Here is an 18,378-nt window from a genome sequence, read left to right as displayed (position 1 = left end):
CCCTGTTGGTATGCCTAGTTCATTTTCGAACCCATAGGCAAATTGAAGCCATCATGAATGTGAGAAAACAATGTGGGAAGTGAGTCATGTATTCAAAGAAATAAAACTGCTAATAACTCTTCACCCCTTCCAAGATAGACAAGGCATACAGGGAGGAGGGCAGGGAGAGAGGGGTTATCTTGGAATCATTCATTGTTTTTGTTGTTACTGGGTGTTGGTAGCCAAGTCTTTAGATTATCTGGAGCTACAAGACACTCACTACCATACAGGGGAGGAAGTAGAGGTTATTAATAACCACAATTACCCTAGAGCAAAGGGCTCCCTTTCACATCCATAGTTGGTGAGGTGGAGCTTCTCTTTTAACCTTCTTGTGCTTCCGTATGGCAGTGGGCAGATTGGAGAACATTGTAAAACACTTGACTTTGCTGTGTCTCAGGACTTTTCCCCCTCTGTCCATCTCCCACCCCCACAGACCCCCAAACCTTCCCTCCTTTGTGCAAATCTGTTTTCACCACAGGAGCACATGCTGTCTCTTCTAGCTACAACACTACTTGCTAATTCAACGATTCATCTTTAATGAGGCCCCCTGCCAATGTTTAAATAGCATTCAGAACAAAGAAAAGGCAATATTTCCAAAACAGCTGCTTCTACTGCATCCTCATAGCTCATCTCTTCAGAAAATCAAGAAAAACGCATCCATAGAGACAGAAGATAGAAAAATACTTGGTTATTATAAATATCTATGTTATCTATACATGGATGTAGATATAGATAAAATGCTTGCAAATGCTTGCCTCAATAAGGCCAGAACTGTCAAATATAAGCACCCTAAAAGTTTTGTTGGTCTCAGATAGTACTGTTGTAGCCAGGTTTTAATTTAGCTTTCAGATTCTTTTTCGGAACTGTTCGGGATCATACACAAAAGTGGAACAGTGTAGGATTTGAAATTAGAGCAATACAGGCCACCTTTTGGCTGCATCATTTACTATTGGTGGAAGTGGGGAGATCACTTAAGCGCTCTGCCCATGTATTTTTAGTTGGTAAACTGGAGATTATACCATCTTCCATTCTGGATATATGTTGACAATGATTAGTACAGTAGTTCGCAAACAGGAGGCACATGATAAATGCTAATGTCATTTCCTGTTTAAATTAAGCCCTTCCAAAACAATAAAGAGTGGTCAGAGTCTGAAGGGCTCTGTCTGTGTTTCCAGAAGTACTGCTTCAGTGGCCCCCAGGCAATAAGAAGTGTTCACATTAGCCACCCCAAAATGGACCTCTTTGTTCCTGCATTAGAGTCATTCTTTGAATAAGAAAGTGGAAGATGGAGGATCATCTAAAGAAAGTGCCTGGCAAAAATTCACACGTGCCTTTTATTTTATTTTTTAAAGGGAGATTGAAAGTAACAAAAGACTAGAGAAAAAGTAGTAAAACGAACCCAAGGAAACTAGAAGGAAGGAATGAATACTTCTTAATAAGTTAATGAACTCTAAAAACAGAAAAATAGTCTAATTTATTTAAAACAATTCAAGAAATGGTTTTTTGATTGAGGGGAGAAAGGTAAAGCTTGAAAAATATTGAATTAAGAAAAAAGAGAGAAATATTCAACATCAGGCCTGAGACAGGATATGTAAACACAAATGAAACTTTTTAGTTATTTGTGAAGGATGGAGCAGATGTTCAGAGAGATACGGGGAAAGAGCCCAACAAGACAAAAAAAAAAGGGCAGGCCCTTGAGTTCCCCTCACTGGCTGCCTGGCTGTTAAAATCTTCTTGGAATCCCATCTGATAACTTTATTTTCTTTCTTTCTTTCTTTCTTTCTTTCTTTCTTTCTTTCTTTCTTTCTTTCTTCTTTCTTTCTTTCTTTCTTCTTTCTTTCTCTTTCTTTCTTTCTTTCTTTCTTCTTTCTTTCTTTCTTTCTTTCTTTCTTTCTTTCTTTTTTTTCTTTCTTTCTTCTTCTGCCACTTTGAAGTTGATTTTTTCTACCTGCAATCTAAGGAGCATTGCCTATATAATTACGAAAATAGCAAGTAACAAAGTGGTTTGTGTAGCATGATCCTGTTTTTGTTAAGCAAAATATGTGTTACCATCTATAAAATAGAACCTGGAAAATGGTAACATTGGAGGTACTTGGTAACGGGATTATGGGTGCATTTTATTTTCTGCTTTTTGCTTAGATAACTAATTCTTCGTGTGTGTCGGCAGGAAAAGGTTGCTGTTTGGCCTTTAGTAGCAGATTTATGTGATCTAGCCAATCAGATTAGCTGGATCTCAGTTGTGTCTTTAGGAGTTCAGTGCCTGGCCCTGGAGGGAGAGACACAGGGCAGGGATGTTTTAAGAGCAGAAGGAGAGTGTGGCTGTGGTAAGGACTGGAGTCTTATAGAACATCAGTGGGTGATATAAATGGGATGAGAGGTTAAGGGGCAGTGGAAAAAGCTCGCAGGTGAATCCAGTGTTCACTGAGAAACCCTGCTAAAGGACATAGCTTTTATGTTTGGTTGCTAAGAGAAAGTGAAACTTAGACAGTTGTTATCAGGAATTATTTGGTTGCAAGGAACTGGAATTCTTTCACACTTAAAGTTTTAAAAAGTTTCATAAAAGGAGATGGGGACATCTCATTAACCCCCAATTGCAAACCACAGACTGCTTTCTCTCCATGTTTCCTTCTGTGTCTCTGTCTCCTTCTCCCTGAATCTGTTGGTTCTCCACTTCTTTCTGCTCTTTTCCTTACAGCCCAGATGCCTCTGCAAGCTTTGAAGCCACCTTGGATGAAACCAGAGTGCTGGCCTCACCCATTCTGAACTTCTAAGGCGCATTACCTTGTGGGACAGTTTTCTGTATTTGTTTCTTTCACCTCTATAAATGATGGTATAAATGAACTCTTCCCTTTCTCTTTTGTCAAGCACCTGAAAGCTGCTCAACAGATAAATGGCCGTTCTGAGTAACAAATATGACAATGTGAGTCAAAATACTTTATAAACTGAAGTACCATGTGATATTTTGTTATATTCATTCAAGGCAGGCTCTATTGCATTTTTGCTCCAGGCCTGCTCCTACTGGAATGTTCAGGCAGGCCAGGAGAAAAACTAAAAATAATTTTACCAACTGATCTGGCTCGGAAGTCAGATGACATATCTCAATATGTAACAGTGCCTATCTCTGTACCTGGCACAGAGCAGCCTCTCACATTTTGTTAAATCTCTGAAGATGGGTCTGTTCTCTCAAGAAGGGCCAGAGGCAGGATGCACAAAATAGAACCAGATGTTCACAGAAGCTTTCTGAGGTCCTGGGGGTTGTTTTCAATGAAGAGACTCTTCCAGCAGCTGGAGGTAGGTTGAGCCACAACTTATTAGAGGCTTAATGCCTACATCAGGCTCAGTCACACAGCTTTGTTGTAATTATTTGACCTTTATCATCTTTTCCCATGCTCATGTCTCTTTTATGTCCAGAAACTATAGCTCTAAGGATCTCTTTTTAAAGTTTCTTTTTATTTTTTTAAAGTAATTAATTATTTTTTAATTTTAATTTTTTTTTTGAGAGTACACACATGCTTTCAGGGGAGGGAGAGGCAAAGAGAGAGAGAGAGAATCTTAAGCAGGCCCCATGCCTAGCATGGAGCCCGATGTGGGACTCGATCTCATGACCCTGAGATCATGACCTGAGCCAAAATCAGGAGTCAGACACTTAACCAACTGACCTACCCAGGCACCCCTCTAAGGACCCTTTTTTGATGCTTGACCTTCTACTTGGCACAGCTCATACTCAATATCCTTCTACACTAACTTGCAATAGCATTGTACTTCTCCTTAGTTGTTCTTAGATAACTCTGCCTAATTATTACTCTGAATTGCTTTATTTTAGATTATTCTGATTATGAATTATGACCTGAATCCTTATAGAAGTAGGGTTAGGTAAAAAAACAAAAACAAAAACAAAAAAAAACCCGTTTAAATAGCTGTTCCACTGCAACCTTGCTCAGTGGCCTTTAGGAGTATTTCCTGTTGAGCAGAACTCATCCTGGCCATCGGCTCTCACTTTTCCAATCCTATCACCCAACATTTCCTTCAATGAGACATTAATTAAACAAGTATTTGTTCAATATTGATATAAGTCAGATCTCTGGTGTTGCTTGCTTATTTGTTTTGATATTACTAAACCAGTGCTTTCACAAAGCTTGGAACACAGACAAATGACAAAAATTCTAAAATTTGTTTCCGCTCATCTGTGATAGATATGGGTGGTAGATCATGTCCAGTCACTTTGCCTTTACCTTTCTGTGATACAGACTTTGGAATGCTACAAACAACCCTTCCAGATTCCTTTGCAGTCACGAGTGACTATGTTCTTGCTGCTGCGGCCAATGAAATGTAAGCAGAAGTGAGGCCTTGTGTCACCTTCCTTCCTCCTGCCTGCAGTGATTGTGGGACCTGAAACACAGCAGCCATCTCTCAGGATGGAAGAAAAGGAGAGGAGAGACCTCGATTTCTGGATGGCACTTGCCCTGGGTAGCCTATGCTAATGTGTTGCCATGTGAGACATATTAATGTCTTACCTTTTAGCCATTGTTTGTAGACCAATCCCAACACACATATCTGCTCTCTTATAAGAGCTTGGTTTGCAATATCTCACTTCATTTAGCAATAGCCCATCAAGTCCATCTAGCATGACTTATGTTAACATGGACAGTCCAAATTGCCTCCATGCAGGGACTACTCAACTTTAGTTATAGGAATAATCATAATTAACATAAAAATCATATATAATATCATTTAATAGGTGAACTACAAATAAGAGATGAGCACCATTTCATTCAAACCAGTGGGCCCATCAGGTCCTTTCCTCACTAATCTGTTTCTACTTTCCATTTAATTGCCCCAGTTATGCAGGCCTTCCAGCACACATGACTTTATTTGATCCCAGAGTCATGGATTTGCACTCTCCCACTCCTCTACAACATTGCCTTCTTGTCAGTTCTCATCTTGCTTGTCCTCTTCCCTTCTTCTTAAAGAACCATTCACTAGTCCTGGAGCACATATCTTGGTGAATTGGCTCCCCGGTGGTGGTCTCTATTCATACTATCTATGTTACTTATTTCTGATTTTTTTCCACTTCTTGGAACATGGGAAGATTGTATAGCCCCAACCTCTTGAATTAGCCATGACCATATGACTTGTTTCAGACAACACCCACAGGAGCTAGTGTGCAGTTCTCCACATTCCCTCTCTACTGCTGTGACAGTCTTGGGAGAGAGAGGGTTGTAAGACAGAAGCTGCCTGAATGCTGACTCTAGCTGGACAGCCACCTGAACTCTGAGCTGACTAACAGTGAGTGAGAAATAAACTTAGATGCCTGATATTTGGGGATCGCTGCAGCAGCATAATCTAATCAATATAGTTGAAGACCAACACAGTCTTCCCAATGGGAAAAAAAAATATCCCAGTGTCTAATAGATAGCTGTGTTCCAAAAACACAAGAGGCAAGCATCTTCCCAGAATAACTAGGAAATAAACATCACTAAGTCCCCCTAGTAGTTAAAATGCCATCAAGACTTTTTTAAAAGGCTATATTGGATGGTGAGTTTTTATTATGAGGTTCAGTTGTAGGCTTGAGGAGAAATTGTTTTTACAGATGTTCAGGGTGTGTTATGAGGAAATGGCCTTTTACAGGGGTTCAGATTGATGGGCTCTCTTGGGACCTCCTCTGACTACATGCACAGAGGAAGTAGGGAGGGGTCAGGACAGGCACAAAAGGACACAGTGGAGTTTGGGGAAGATCATGAAAGGGAGGCAGCTGAGTCCATGAACTAGAATAAGATTCAGAGTCACAAAGACTTGGGTTTGAGTCCTGGCTCTGCCACTCATTAGCCAAATTACCTAACCTCTCTGAGTCTTAGAATGGTGGTCTATAAGATAAAACTAATGATAATTACCTCACAGAGTTGTAATGAATCTAGAGAGTTAATAAATCCCAATTATCATTGCTTTTGCTGTTATTACTGTTACTATCTGGACCATTACCCAATGGTCCAGTTCTTTACTTTTTCTCCAGAAGCTTCACAGGTTCTGGAAACAGGGTGGAATAGGGAGAGAGGATTACAAACGTCTTCTACAACCCTTCTACTTTTATTTCTTCTTTTGTGGCAACATTTTGGGGTGGCGAGATGTTGGGAAGTACATTTTGGGGCTGAAGATGACTTCTTTGCAGAAGTTGCGTTTGAGTCTTAAAAGCTAAGAAGAGCCAGGGTAAAGCTGAGGGGAAAGTTGGAGATTGCTGGCTGCTCAGAGCTGGCTCCAGTATAATGGTTCAAAGTGGGAAGACAAAGAGGCTTTCTTTGTCCTGTCCATCTGGCCAGAACTAATCCAGGGCAATATTAAAGAGAACCTGATAGACTGATCATCCATTCTGACATAGCTCTTGGGAACCTCAGAAGAGTCCTGGGCAGAAGCGCTGGTACAAAGAGAGGTAAAGGGAACCTCCAGTACATTCATTGGCCCCAATGGAGAATTTTCTGGTGGGTCTCTACTTTTTTGTACCCTGTCACGTCAAGAATTTTTTCATCCTGCTGGGAAAGTTTTCTAGCCCTGAGAGAGGACTTTGGAATCTTTAACTCAGATTTCCCAACAGTTACTTCATTCTTTAAAGCTGACTCACATTTTATTTAAACACCTTCTTTAGTTTTAGGCTAAGCAATAATATCCATGAAATCACAGTTTTCACTTCTAACGCACACTACAGTAAGTATATATGTGACTTAAAATTTTAAAAGAATCTTCATCCATGCCTTACTTTGAAACATCTTGTGCACCCCTAGTGGTGCACGGGGCCACATTTTGGGATAGTGGCTTTAGAAGCTGAGGGGAGCAAGGGGTATCTACCCACAGGGGGTGGTGAGAAGGGGGCATCTGCATAGAACAACGGATGTTCTCTCAGCACCAGCCCCCCGGGCGGCCTCCATCTTGGTTTAGGCGCTGCCATCTGCTCTGAGAGAGCAGCCTTTTGTGAAAAGCTGTGGGAGGATCAGCCTGGCTGATTGGCTGGAGCTGTGCCCAGAGTGCCCAGATGTACATGTGCCCCAAAAGAGGGGGCACAGCTGGGGTTCACTGCCTCCCTTGAGGTTTGGTTTTCTGGTGAAGCTCAACCCTGCCTCCCACTTTCCTGCGGTGCATTCTGCTCGAGTTGGCGGTGAGGGAGAAGGCCCACTGCGGCACTGTGAGCTCCCTTACCGCCGTCTGCCTGCCATTTGCTGCCACTGGGGACATGAGATTGCTTCCATGGAAACAGAACCATGGATTGTTTTTCCAGAAAACGTCTCAATCTAATTTGTGTGGAGCTGCACTGTGTGTGTGCGCGCGCACGTGTGTGTGGAGTGTTTTAGTCACAGAAGAGGGGTGAGAAGAGGAAGGGAGCATTTACATAGAACCCCCAATTTTCCTTGAATCCCAGGGAGTTAATTATTTCAGGTGAGTGTTGGAAGTCATGGAGACTGCGTCTAATTAAGGTGTGGTGTTAGGAAGACCTCACCATTATATTTGACTAGGGTACTCAGAAATTTTTGAATTCTGTTTGGTCTAGACAGTTCTTCTCAGGAGGTCTCCCTCAAAAGAGGGAGGCCCACAAGGGAGGCAAAGTAAGGCAATGGAACAGTATTTCTACTTAGCAGTTTCCTCTAAGCCCTAGTGCTGGACTTCAGTAATTGGGCTGAATCTCCTCTACAGGTCCTTTTTTTGAGATCAGGCAGGGCAACACTGCCTCAAAAATGAGAGTTTTTTGACCCCTGTTTTTCTTTCAACCTTCAAATAGGAGTCTTGGATTTTATGCAATGGAACAACAGGCCAGACTCCCAGCAAAAAAGAAGCCAAAGAGAGTTGGTACCTCAGTGATGAGAATGAAGTTGGCCTATGCTGCCCTCCTGAAGCCCCAACTGGTGATAGATAGATAGATAGATAGATAGATAGATAGATAGATAGAGGGTGGGGGGGGGAAGGAGACAGAGAATGAGAGAGAGAATCCAATGGGGAGAGAAAATAGAGGTGAGAGCTACTCAAAGCAGCTCAGACATTCTTACCAGTCTGGCTTAAAGGAAGGAAGTGAGAGAAGAGAAAAGTTGCAAGAGCCTTGAACCTGGAACACCTCATACCTGCTGCACTGATATTAAGATATCAATGCAGCAGGTGTGATTGATACTACACTGCTGCATTGATATTAAGATACAGCATTTATGTACCTTGTGAACTTTTGTTCCATTAGATGCTCCACCCTGTAGAATGGTGGTCCAATAGATTGTTCTAAAATTTAAACAGTTGAGATGAGAATTTCTCCTTCTTGGAAATAGATTGTCTTGCTTCCTCCAGAGAGAAGAGAGAGGTCTGAATCAGCCTAGCTCTTGAACTTCTACCATAAAGAGGTTTAGCTTCTGCCTAATGTCTCTTTCTTCTTTCCTCTTATGACAATGACTTTGGGTTTCACCAGTATGTCAAGATTAATAATGGTTCATCTCGGTACTAATAAAAATAACTCCAGTTAGCTAGTATGAGATGCCTGAAACCTTCCCCAAAGCCCTTGTTCTACATTTAGGAGAATAGCACCAGCACACAACTGTGCTCCAAAGTAGTTATAGTTGGGTGATTGTCTTAGTCTACAGTTCTATGTCATCTATTGAGAGACTGGAATTGGACACCATGTTTTCTGCAGATGGCTGAGCTCTTAGCAATGTGCCAAGCCAGTGGATATGCCTTCAGGAGCTTGACCCCAAGCAAGTAAGCAAATAATTGTTGAATGACCAAGTAGTTACATTTCCTTGCTATGTTGTGGGATTAGAACTCCTTTAGGAGTGAAAAAGATTTGAACAACAACTTTACAGTGGCCACTTTTAAAATTCTGGATTATCACAAAATCTTCAAGGAAAAAGAAATCATGTGGGGTCTTCATACCATCCGACAGATGGAGTCTACTGTCTCATTCTGTATGTTAGTTCCAGCTGCCCTCTTCACTTGAAATATCTTTCTTCCTCTTCACCCTTCAAATCATGTTGGTTGTTTTTTTTCAAGACCCGCTCAACATCAACTTGTGTGTGTCTTCCTGTCCACTGAAACTGAAGTCCTGATCTCTCTCTCTCTCTCTCTCTCTCTCTCTATTCGTATTGATATAGCTCTTCACTATCTGTTTAGCACTTGGCACTTGCCAGATTATGTCACCTTTTCTTTGTGAATTTTGCTTCCCTGACTTGATTATAAATCAGAACTGTGCCTTGTAATTCTCTAGATCTTTCTTCATGTATTAGAAGAGTGTTTGACATACCGTGAGGCCCAATGTATATTTTGGAATTGAAAATCAGTCCTGGGAAATTTCCTTCCAAGTAAAATGAAGTTAATGCTAAAATCTGTGTCAATGGTACTATGAGGACTAGAAGAGATGCTGTCATAAAGCATCTAGACCCAGGCACATACTAGCTCCTCAATAAACGTTATTCCTTTTCCTATCCTTCTGGGCAAGATGTCCAGCTTTGATTTATTAATAACTCGTATGTAAGCCATTTGTTAATACTCAGGAAATAAAAAGTGGTGTTCCTTTCCTAATCTTACTGTGGTTTTGGGGAAAATCAAAAGATCTGTGTTTTGTTTTATAATCTCTATACGTTGAATTTCCTGTCTTTCCAGAGCTGCAGTTCTTTATACTCTATTTTTTGCCTTCCCCGCCTCCCAATGCCACATGGCATGCATTTACTTTGAAAATGAAGCACATTTCAATTTTGTTTCAAGAATTTCAGCATACCCCTGCCCATCTCTGGAGATCTGTGGGATGGCTCCTAGCCCCAGATTGCAGGTACCACTGCGTAGCATCCATCAGCCATCATTCAATCCTGGCTGCCTGCTTATATTGCTTCTGTGCTCCCCATTGGCACTGCCCGCCTGGCACTCACCCAATCCGGTCTGACACTTGCTGCTGAGGATGGGGAGGGGACCCAGGCAGGCTTCCAGTTCTTTCATGAGCTGGGTGCTGCCTGCAACCGGCAAACTGTGAAGCCCTGTTCTAAGGCTTCAGAGGTCCCCAGCATGGTGGAGTGGGGCACTGAGCCATGGGAAGTGTATAAGCAGAGAGCACAGTGGAAAGTAAATTAGCTCTTGGCATTGAGTCCTGCTGATATAAGCTCTTGATTTTTTTTTCACCTCTCAAGTACCACTTAAGTCCCTGTGCTTGCTTCCTCACAAACAATGGAGCTGAATGTTCATTTATTTGCTTGGAAAGGGTTGGGCTTTTCCCCCTTCTCAGTTCCGAAGGCTTGAAGTGCTCAGCTGTCCTCTTTCCAGAAGCTTGCACCCACTTGGCTTCAGTGTCTTTTGCGCTTAATTGCAAATTATTGATTTAAAGGGAATACTTTTTAGCTCTTGCAAGATTCAGTTGCTCCTGGGTTGGACTCCCCAGCAGGACACTCTAGGGACTCCAGCTGGGAGGGGAGGGGAGGACCAAGGATATTAGGATTTTTTTCTGGGTGGGAGACCACACTCTTCCACTCGTAGACTTATTGGATGCCAGAGCTGAGACCTATTTTACTGAGAAGAAACTGAGGTCCAGAGATTGATAAAGCTTTTATACCCAGAGAGAGTGGAACTTGCAATTCCACTGATTAATCTTCACCGAAAACCTCAAGAGGTGGGGATCTTGTTCTAAGGCAGAATTGACTCAGCAGATCTGGGGTGATGCCCATGATTTTACATTTCTAACAAGTAGCTCCCAGGATATGCTGATGCTGCCTGTACCAGATCATACTTTGAGAAGCAAGGATCTAAACTATAGCATGGGCTCCTAACTTTGTCAGCACTTTGCAATTATGTGTGAGTTTTAAGAATTACTGATGTTTGGGGTCCTATCCCCAGGAATTCTGATTTAGTTGCGGAATGCCCTGGACAATGAGTGTTTTTAAAGCTTCCTAGGTGGCTTCTGTCCAACACAATAGTTTCCTTAGAGAATATCTTTCAGCTGAACTCCCCAAGCCTTCCAAAATTTTGTGCAAATACGCATCATCTGTATAGAGATGCCCTCGTACATGCATGTGTGCATGTACTTCATAACTTCAGAAATGTTGGAACCAAAAGAATAAAATAATAATTACAAGAATATAATATATTTTTCCTGAGCGCCTACTCTGTACTTTATATGCATTACTTCATTCATGTATCACTAAAACTCTACAAAAATGTGAACCTCTAATCCCAGAAAGGCCAGCCAGCATTCCCATTCTTCCATCAAGTTTGGCAGAGTTGTGACCACTCTATTCATAAGGCATCTCAGACTTAAAGAACATCAGTCCCATGTGTCATATGGGGTCATTGCCAACCCAGGCTGGGTGAGGAGGTGCGGGGTTCATTTTATGACTTGCAAAGGTGGGGCTTCCGGGGAGCGGCAGGGGCAGGAGCTGGCCACATTCAGAGGAAGCAGCTGTGGAAATAGAAAGCCGGAAAGCAGCAGCAAGCTAGCCCTGGATGATTTCATTGATCTGATTGGTGGGTATGAATTTCAGAGTCACAATCTCAGTTGTGCAAAACAGATTCTTTGTCTCTGAAATTGAATTGAATTTAGCTCTTAAGCTCTCTCTGGTGTCCATAGCAAAAAAATACCTAATTATTTTAAGAGAGATGCAGATCTTTCCACATTTTTTTCCCTCAGTGTCTTTGGTGTAAATACTCAGTTGATCTGGGCTCCATTTCTCCTTTCCTTCTACAAAGTGGGTTGGGTCATGGGTAGGTGGGCTTATTGTCTAGGCATCGTGTGTGTGTGTGTGTGTGTGTGTGTGCACCTCTGTGACTCGGTCCTGTCTTATGTCCCTTGCAGTCGCTCCCTTCCCACCCTTTACAGGTCCCCGCAAGTGTCTCTGCATCATCTTTCTCTCATCTGTGAGGTTGTATAAGACCTCCTTTGCCACTCCAAAACAAATATGCATTTAGGTAAAATTTCCCATGTGCCAGGCTCCATTTTAAGTGCTTTATATATGTGAACTTAGTTCTGATGAAAAGAGTATGTACATCACCCTCATTTTACTGCTGAGGACACTGACACATAGGGAGGTTAAGTAACTTTCCTAAGGTTACATGATGGAGTCATGATTCAGTGTCACTTGTCTCTAGAACCCACACTCTTACGAATCTTACTAATTGGAATCCTGAATGTCCAGGAGGACTATAGCACTGGTGAAGGAATTCGATTGGATGATTTTGTAATACTTCTCAACTCTGACTCTGTCTCCTAACACTGTATGGACCAATAACACCGTGGATAAATCTTCTACTCTGTGTGTGTGTTACAGACACTGTACAGTTGACCTTTGAACAACACAGGCTTGAACTGCATCTGTCCACTTACACGTGGATTTTGTGTAGTACAGTACTGTAAATGTATTTTCCTTAGGATTTTCTTAATAACATTTTCTTCTAATTCATTTTATTGTAAGTATATAGCATATAATATGTATAACATATAAAATATGTGTTAATTGACTGTTTATCTTATCAATAAGGCTTCTTGTCAAAAGTTGGCTATTAGTAACTACATTTTTGGGGACTCAAAAGTTATATGCAAATTTTTGACTGGAGGAGTTTGGTGCCCATTCACCTCCCTACTTGTTCAAGAGTCAACTGTACTTCCTTGTTTCTTGTGCTGTTGGAGCCATCGATCTGTTCACATTTGTGTCATATGCCTGTCTTCCCCTTCTTACATCTTCTACGAGAACAGAATATTGCATTCCCCTGTATAGAGTTTCAATGTCTTAAGGAACTGGAATGGCATTGAGTTAGCCCAAAGACTAAGTTTTCCTGATGGAAGGAAAGGGAGAGGAGAGAAATAGAAGGGACACGACAGGCTACACAGAAGACAATTCAAGTTCAGTGTTTCCCTTTAATTTGATTCATATTAACCTCCTGATCTGTAGTACTTTGGAAGAACATCACCAAAAGAGAGATTTTCAATTTCTCCAGTATAGCAATGGCTAATGATCCCAGAGACAAACTACCACCTTGTGTCTTGCTCTTTCCCTTTCAATTTCCCAAAGTGAGTATGAGGGTCTCTGGACCCCGCCAGTCCTGAGCGATGGAGCGATTCATTTTACATAGGATTTCGTCTCTACAGTCCCTCCCTGCCATAATTAACACCTCGGGGAGGGAATTTAAAATCAAGTGCTTCTTTTTCAATTACCACTTAGAAAACTGTGTAATAAAACACCACGGCAAGTCTGCTTGCTCTTTTTGAAAGTCTAATTAATTCATTTGCGGAGGTTGCATCTTGCCTGGCACTGTGTCACTTGCTCATTTAAAAAGGTGCTAAGGCTTGGAATCTGTGGGTCACCACTTGAACAAATCCATTTTCATGTCCCGTTTTTGGAGGCTGACAGAAGAGCAGTAGAAACTGAGACAGACAAGGGATAATAAGAATGTCCTATGACCCAACAAGAGAGCTTACTTTGGGCTTCTCAAAGAATTAATCACCAATCTCACCCTGTATCCTAGGAAGCAGGAGGCCTGGGTCTAGGCCTGGTTCAGCCACTAAAGGGCAGCATGACCTCCAGCAGGCACCACCCTTTGGTTTTTTAGCCTGTTTCATCCCCCCCGCCCCCCGAATCTCTCCCCCAGCTCTATTGTTTTAAGCAGATGTATCTCTGGCTATCACTTTGCTTACTAAATGCACTATTATCTTTCACTGATTAACCTGAAACCAATCGGATTCATTGCATTTCATTTATAATATGCTTGCTGGACAAATTTTTGGTGAAAAGACTTGAAGAGACAGAGATTCAAAGAAGTCAATTGGTTCACCGATTTTTGATCTCTCTCCCTCTCCTCAAGATAGTTTGTGCGTATCGACAGAACTCTAGCTACATGTTATCTGGGTGGGTTTCCTTGATAGGTTCCATTTCTCAAACTTGATCCTCATATTGCAATAAGAAACAAATGTACATTTAAGGGAATTGTTTAATTTCCTATAATATTATCTCATTAAAGTTTCCCTACATTACCAATCAAGTGCTTCTAAATATTTCTTTTCTACTTAAGGGTACAGGATACTGTGGCCACCTGCTGAGGCTTATTGAGCTGGCTTTCTGGGTCCCTGGAGTGGGCACATGGCATGAGAGTCCACATGTGAAGAAGAGAAACCAGAGACCTGAGTGACTCCATCTGAGCTGGAGAGAGCACAGATGAAGGTGAGTTTGGAGGCCAGCAAGAGGGAGTAAAGGTGAGACAAACTGCCATGGGCCCAGGTAGGCAAGGAGAGTAACCAGAAGTGAAGAGCAGGGCTCTGAGGATGAGGGAAAGTGTAAGATTGAACAACATAATTAAGAGGAGCACAAGAGTGTCCTCATTTACAAGTGGCCAAACTGCTGTTGAACAGATGAGTTCTGTATCAAAACTTTTACTTGTTTTTAATTGCTCTAGGCACACAAAGTATGGCTCCAGACACCTTCCCGTCAATATCTTCTGTCTGTCCCTTGAGAAGAGCAATTGATCTGAGGCTTTCAGTGTCTAAGTTACATCATAAGAGGACTTGAGGCAAAGCTTACGTGGTAATGTCTTCTTGGGGAAGGGGGTAGTGGGTGTGGGACACTAGAGTTTCAAGGGTGAGGGAAACAGGAAAGTTGGGAAAAGAAGGAAAGAAACCAACCGGTTACATAGTCATGTGGCCATCTTGGGACAGGCTATCCCGAACACTGTACCTGGGAACCTTTCGTTAGAGGCAGGAAGGGAGAAAAATTTACCTGCTGAGTCATAGTTTCATCTTGTCTCTTGTTGGTGAAAGTTTACGCTCCACATTTCAGGATTTTGTTACTTGGCCCCACTGAGTTAATGCTGGAGAAGTGGATCCCGTGCTCCGTAGTATGGAACTTTGGCTGAATCTCCAAAGGTGAGAGGAACCAGAGTCTGCATAGGTCGAGACACATTGAACCTGGGCACTGGAGCTTCTGTGGCTTCTGTCACACAGGCATGATGGAAACTCTGCTAGAGCCCACCACCTACATAGGGGAGGACGAGGCAGCCAATGGTACCATGTGGCTGAGACAACCAGTGATACCATGTGTCAAGGACTGGAGGATGGAAGAGGCTAAGTGAATATAGTGAGGTAGTAAATTAGGTCCTATGCTCTTATGCATAAGGAGTTTTAGGACTATAATGATAGGCTGGCTGGGGAGAGAAGAAATGTGGCTTTGACTAAGAGAACTGACCTGATATTAGAGATGGCTCTAGAGATATCCCCTTCTCCCAAATGACAATGGTCAAGGGACATTGGAATTCAAGGTACTGACTGGTCACTATGTCATCCGTGGGGTCTTTTAGACCCTCTACTGACACTAGTCTGACTCCCTGCCAAGTAGCTGGGAGTGGGCTGGGCCCAGTGAATCCCATTTTGCTTGAAGCAATATCCAAGCAGGGGCTTTAGCCCTCTCTTGGAGGATATTACAAATAGGTTTGCAACCCAGTTCCACATTCTATCTGCTATTAGGAATGTTGGGATCCTGGCCAGCTTGGTATTTACTGTCTTAGGAACTGAGTGGGCTGAACTGATTACTAACTAGGAGTGAACCAAGTTACCTTGGCCGAGAAAGTGGTAAGGCACTCTCCCACCACCACTACCACCACCCAAGAGGGTAGAAAGTTGGAATGCTACTAAGATTGGGTTATCTCAAAATTAAATTTGAGCAAGATTATTGGGGAAAGGAACATTAGTAGGAGGAATTTAAGCTTTACTAGGTCAAATGGTACCCCCTTCACTCTCCACCTCCTATCTTTGGTCATCTTTGTCTTGGAATCATCTTTGCTCTACAAGTCATGAGATGTAGATAGATCTTGGAATCATCTTTGCTCTACAAATCATGAAATGTAGATAGAAATGTGACTATTTCAGAAAATGTTTCAGCTGCTGTCTCACTGAGTTATATGGGTCATCCACATTTGTTTCTAGAGAGAATGGGGTCAAGTAAGAGGCTCTAGTACAGTCAAGAAGTCCTTGGCACATCATGTGGCCTAAGTCACTTCACAAGGGCTAGGGCTCTGTGTTGGAGTTTAAAGCTAACTCTCCAGTCAAAAGTGTTTATTTGTCTGGCTGTATTCTTCGTTCAGGTATCTTTTGACCATTTCAAAGTGCTAAGAGTGATAACAGAACAGGTTTTGGGTGTTCAAAATCATGAGTCCTAACCAAATATCCTCTTCTCACAACATGACTTATGCATATGTAAGAATTATATTCTAAACTACTAAGACACGATTTTTAATCCTCTCTAAGTCTTCCCTCAGCCTCTCTACCATTAAAAAGACATCATTAAGTAGAATGGACTGCAGAAAACAGACTCAAATTCCTGGCCTTTGTCATGCAAAATAGAACTTTTCATTGTAAGAGGTAAGTTTTTTTAGAGTGATAAAGAGTTTTATGTCTAAACAGGCTAAAATCCCAAGATTTAGCATACCATTTATCTATAACAGGATTTTTTTCAAACTTTTTGGTTTCAGGATTCCTTTACACTCTTAAAAATTATTGAGAACCAGGGCTCCTGGGTGGCTGAGTTGGTTAAGTGCCTGACTTCAGCTCAGGTCATGATCTCGGGGTGGGGGGGGGGGTGTCCTGGCATCAAGTCCCAGTCCCGTATTGGGCTCCTTGCTCAGCAGGGAGTTTGCTTCTGCCACTTGCCCTACTTGTGCTCTCTCTTTCTCTCTTCCTCTCTCTCTGTGTTAAATAAGTAAATAAAATCTTTAAAAAAATTATTGAGGATCCCACAGATCTTTTTTTGCAGGGGTGGTGGTGGTGGATAGGTTATATATACCGATATTTGCTTTATTAGAAATGAAAACTGATATATTTTTTTAAGAATTGCAAAAGAAGATGATAAAATCTACTTTCTTCTTCTTGAATTTATACATAAGCCTAAAGACAATTTTAGATTTTCAAAATAATGATTTATTGAACAATAATGAAATTGTAGAGGCAGAGGTTATAGCAGATATAAGTGAAGATAGCTTGTAGAAAATTGTAGAAGTTCAGTAGAATCCCTGAGAAAAAAAGAGAGTTAATCTGGGAAAACATACATGTTCATACCCTAAAAGAACAACCCTGGAAAATTCTGGAAAGCTTAAGAATATAAAAACATATATATCTTTAGCTATCAGAGCCTTGACATCATATGTCATGTGGTTTCTGGAAGAATCTATTGTACACTCCTAAGAATGAGTGTGAAAAATGCAAATATTATCTTTGCATTATTATAAAAATAGTTTTGACTTTGCCTACCTCCTGAGAGAGTCTCAGGAACCCCAGAGATCCTCAGGCTGCACTTTAAGAACAGCTGATTTATACAAAGGGTGAACATATGTAGGATAGTCCCAGCTTATGCTTGTTTTCCCTGTTAATATGGTTTTTACAAATACTTAACTCTTAAAAGTTTAGATAAAATGCTATATGGACAGTGTCTACAAGCAAATAGAGTATTTGTTTAGGCAGTTTTCCTTTGGAGATGTTTAAGAATTTTCTAGAGAACAATTGAATGCAGACTGAATCCCTGATGTGTCTTCTAGGAAGACAAAGCCAGTGGCCTAACTCTGGGTTGAGCTCCTTTAGGGTGGAAGAGAGATGATGAAAATGCACATTGTCCAATGGGTACAGAGTTTCATTTTGGGAAGATGATCAAGTTCTGGAGGTGGATGGTGGTGGTGGTTGCACAACAATGTGAACATTCTTGATGTCACTCAAAATGGCTAAAATGGTAAATTTTATATTTCGTATATTTTACCAAAATAAAAAATGTGCATAAGTTTGGGAGTGTTGCTCAGGAAGACTGTCAACCTTATAAAGAAGCCCTGAATATGCCCAGAAGAGAACAATGGATCTGAGATGGACAGAGGATGAGTGTGGGCCTCTTAGTATCCTTGAGAGAATCTTGTCTGTGTGCAGACATGGTTTGTATCAATCAAGTCTTGCTGGAAATACTGACCTCAGCTAAGTGTGGCGGGTTTAGGGGCTGTCCCTGAAAGACCAAGTGGAAGGAAGTCTATCTCTATAGAAGCTCAAGGAGAACAGAGGGCTGCCTATCCCAGATAAGCCTCTCACTCAGTGTCCTCCATGTACACTCTGATCACCTAGAGTTGGCCCCTGAACGAAGGGAAAGAGCAGACTCTTAAACTGGCTGACAAAACCCTGAACTGACCAGGGAAATGCTACACAATCAAAATACAACACAAAGCACATATGGACATTTTACATTTTCTAATAGTTATAAATAAAGTAAAATGAAACAAGAGAAATTAATTTTAATAATATATTTTATTTATCCCAATATATCTAAAATATCATTTCAACCTATAATCAATATTAAAAAATGATTAATGAGATATTTTACATTCTTAATT

At 41.5% G+C, this 18,378-nt stretch overlaps 1 long non-coding RNA gene across 3 annotated transcripts in view; it reads left to right on the top strand.

Annotated features, from left to right (window-relative positions):
• The first annotated feature begins 7,314 nt into the window (after positions 1–7,314).
• The window catches only part of LOC102155831, a 36,920-nt gene continuing 25,856 nt past the window's right edge, over positions 7,315–18,378 (top strand). Inside the window, exons 1-6 of one of the 3 annotated variants that reach the window (XR_005378233.1) lie at positions 7,315–7,461; positions 8,693–8,757; positions 14,041–14,189; positions 14,422–14,549; positions 14,802–14,887; positions 16,265–16,575. This is a non-coding gene — a long non-coding RNA (uncharacterized LOC102155831). Of the gene's footprint in view, positions 7,462–8,692; positions 8,758–14,040; positions 14,190–14,421; positions 14,550–14,801; positions 14,888–16,264; positions 16,576–18,378 lie in introns of those variants that run through there. The other 2 variants (XR_005378234.1, XR_005378232.1) reach the window with 2 other exon arrangements.

Source organism: Canis lupus, chromosome 25, assembly GCF_011100685.1.
Source record: "Canis lupus familiaris isolate Mischka breed German Shepherd chromosome 25, alternate assembly UU_Cfam_GSD_1.0, whole genome shotgun sequence".
Taxonomy (NCBI): domain Eukaryota; kingdom Metazoa; phylum Chordata; class Mammalia; order Carnivora; family Canidae; genus Canis; species Canis lupus.
Note: the sequence above shows the minus strand (reverse complement) of the source record. Positions and strands in the feature narration are given on the sequence as shown.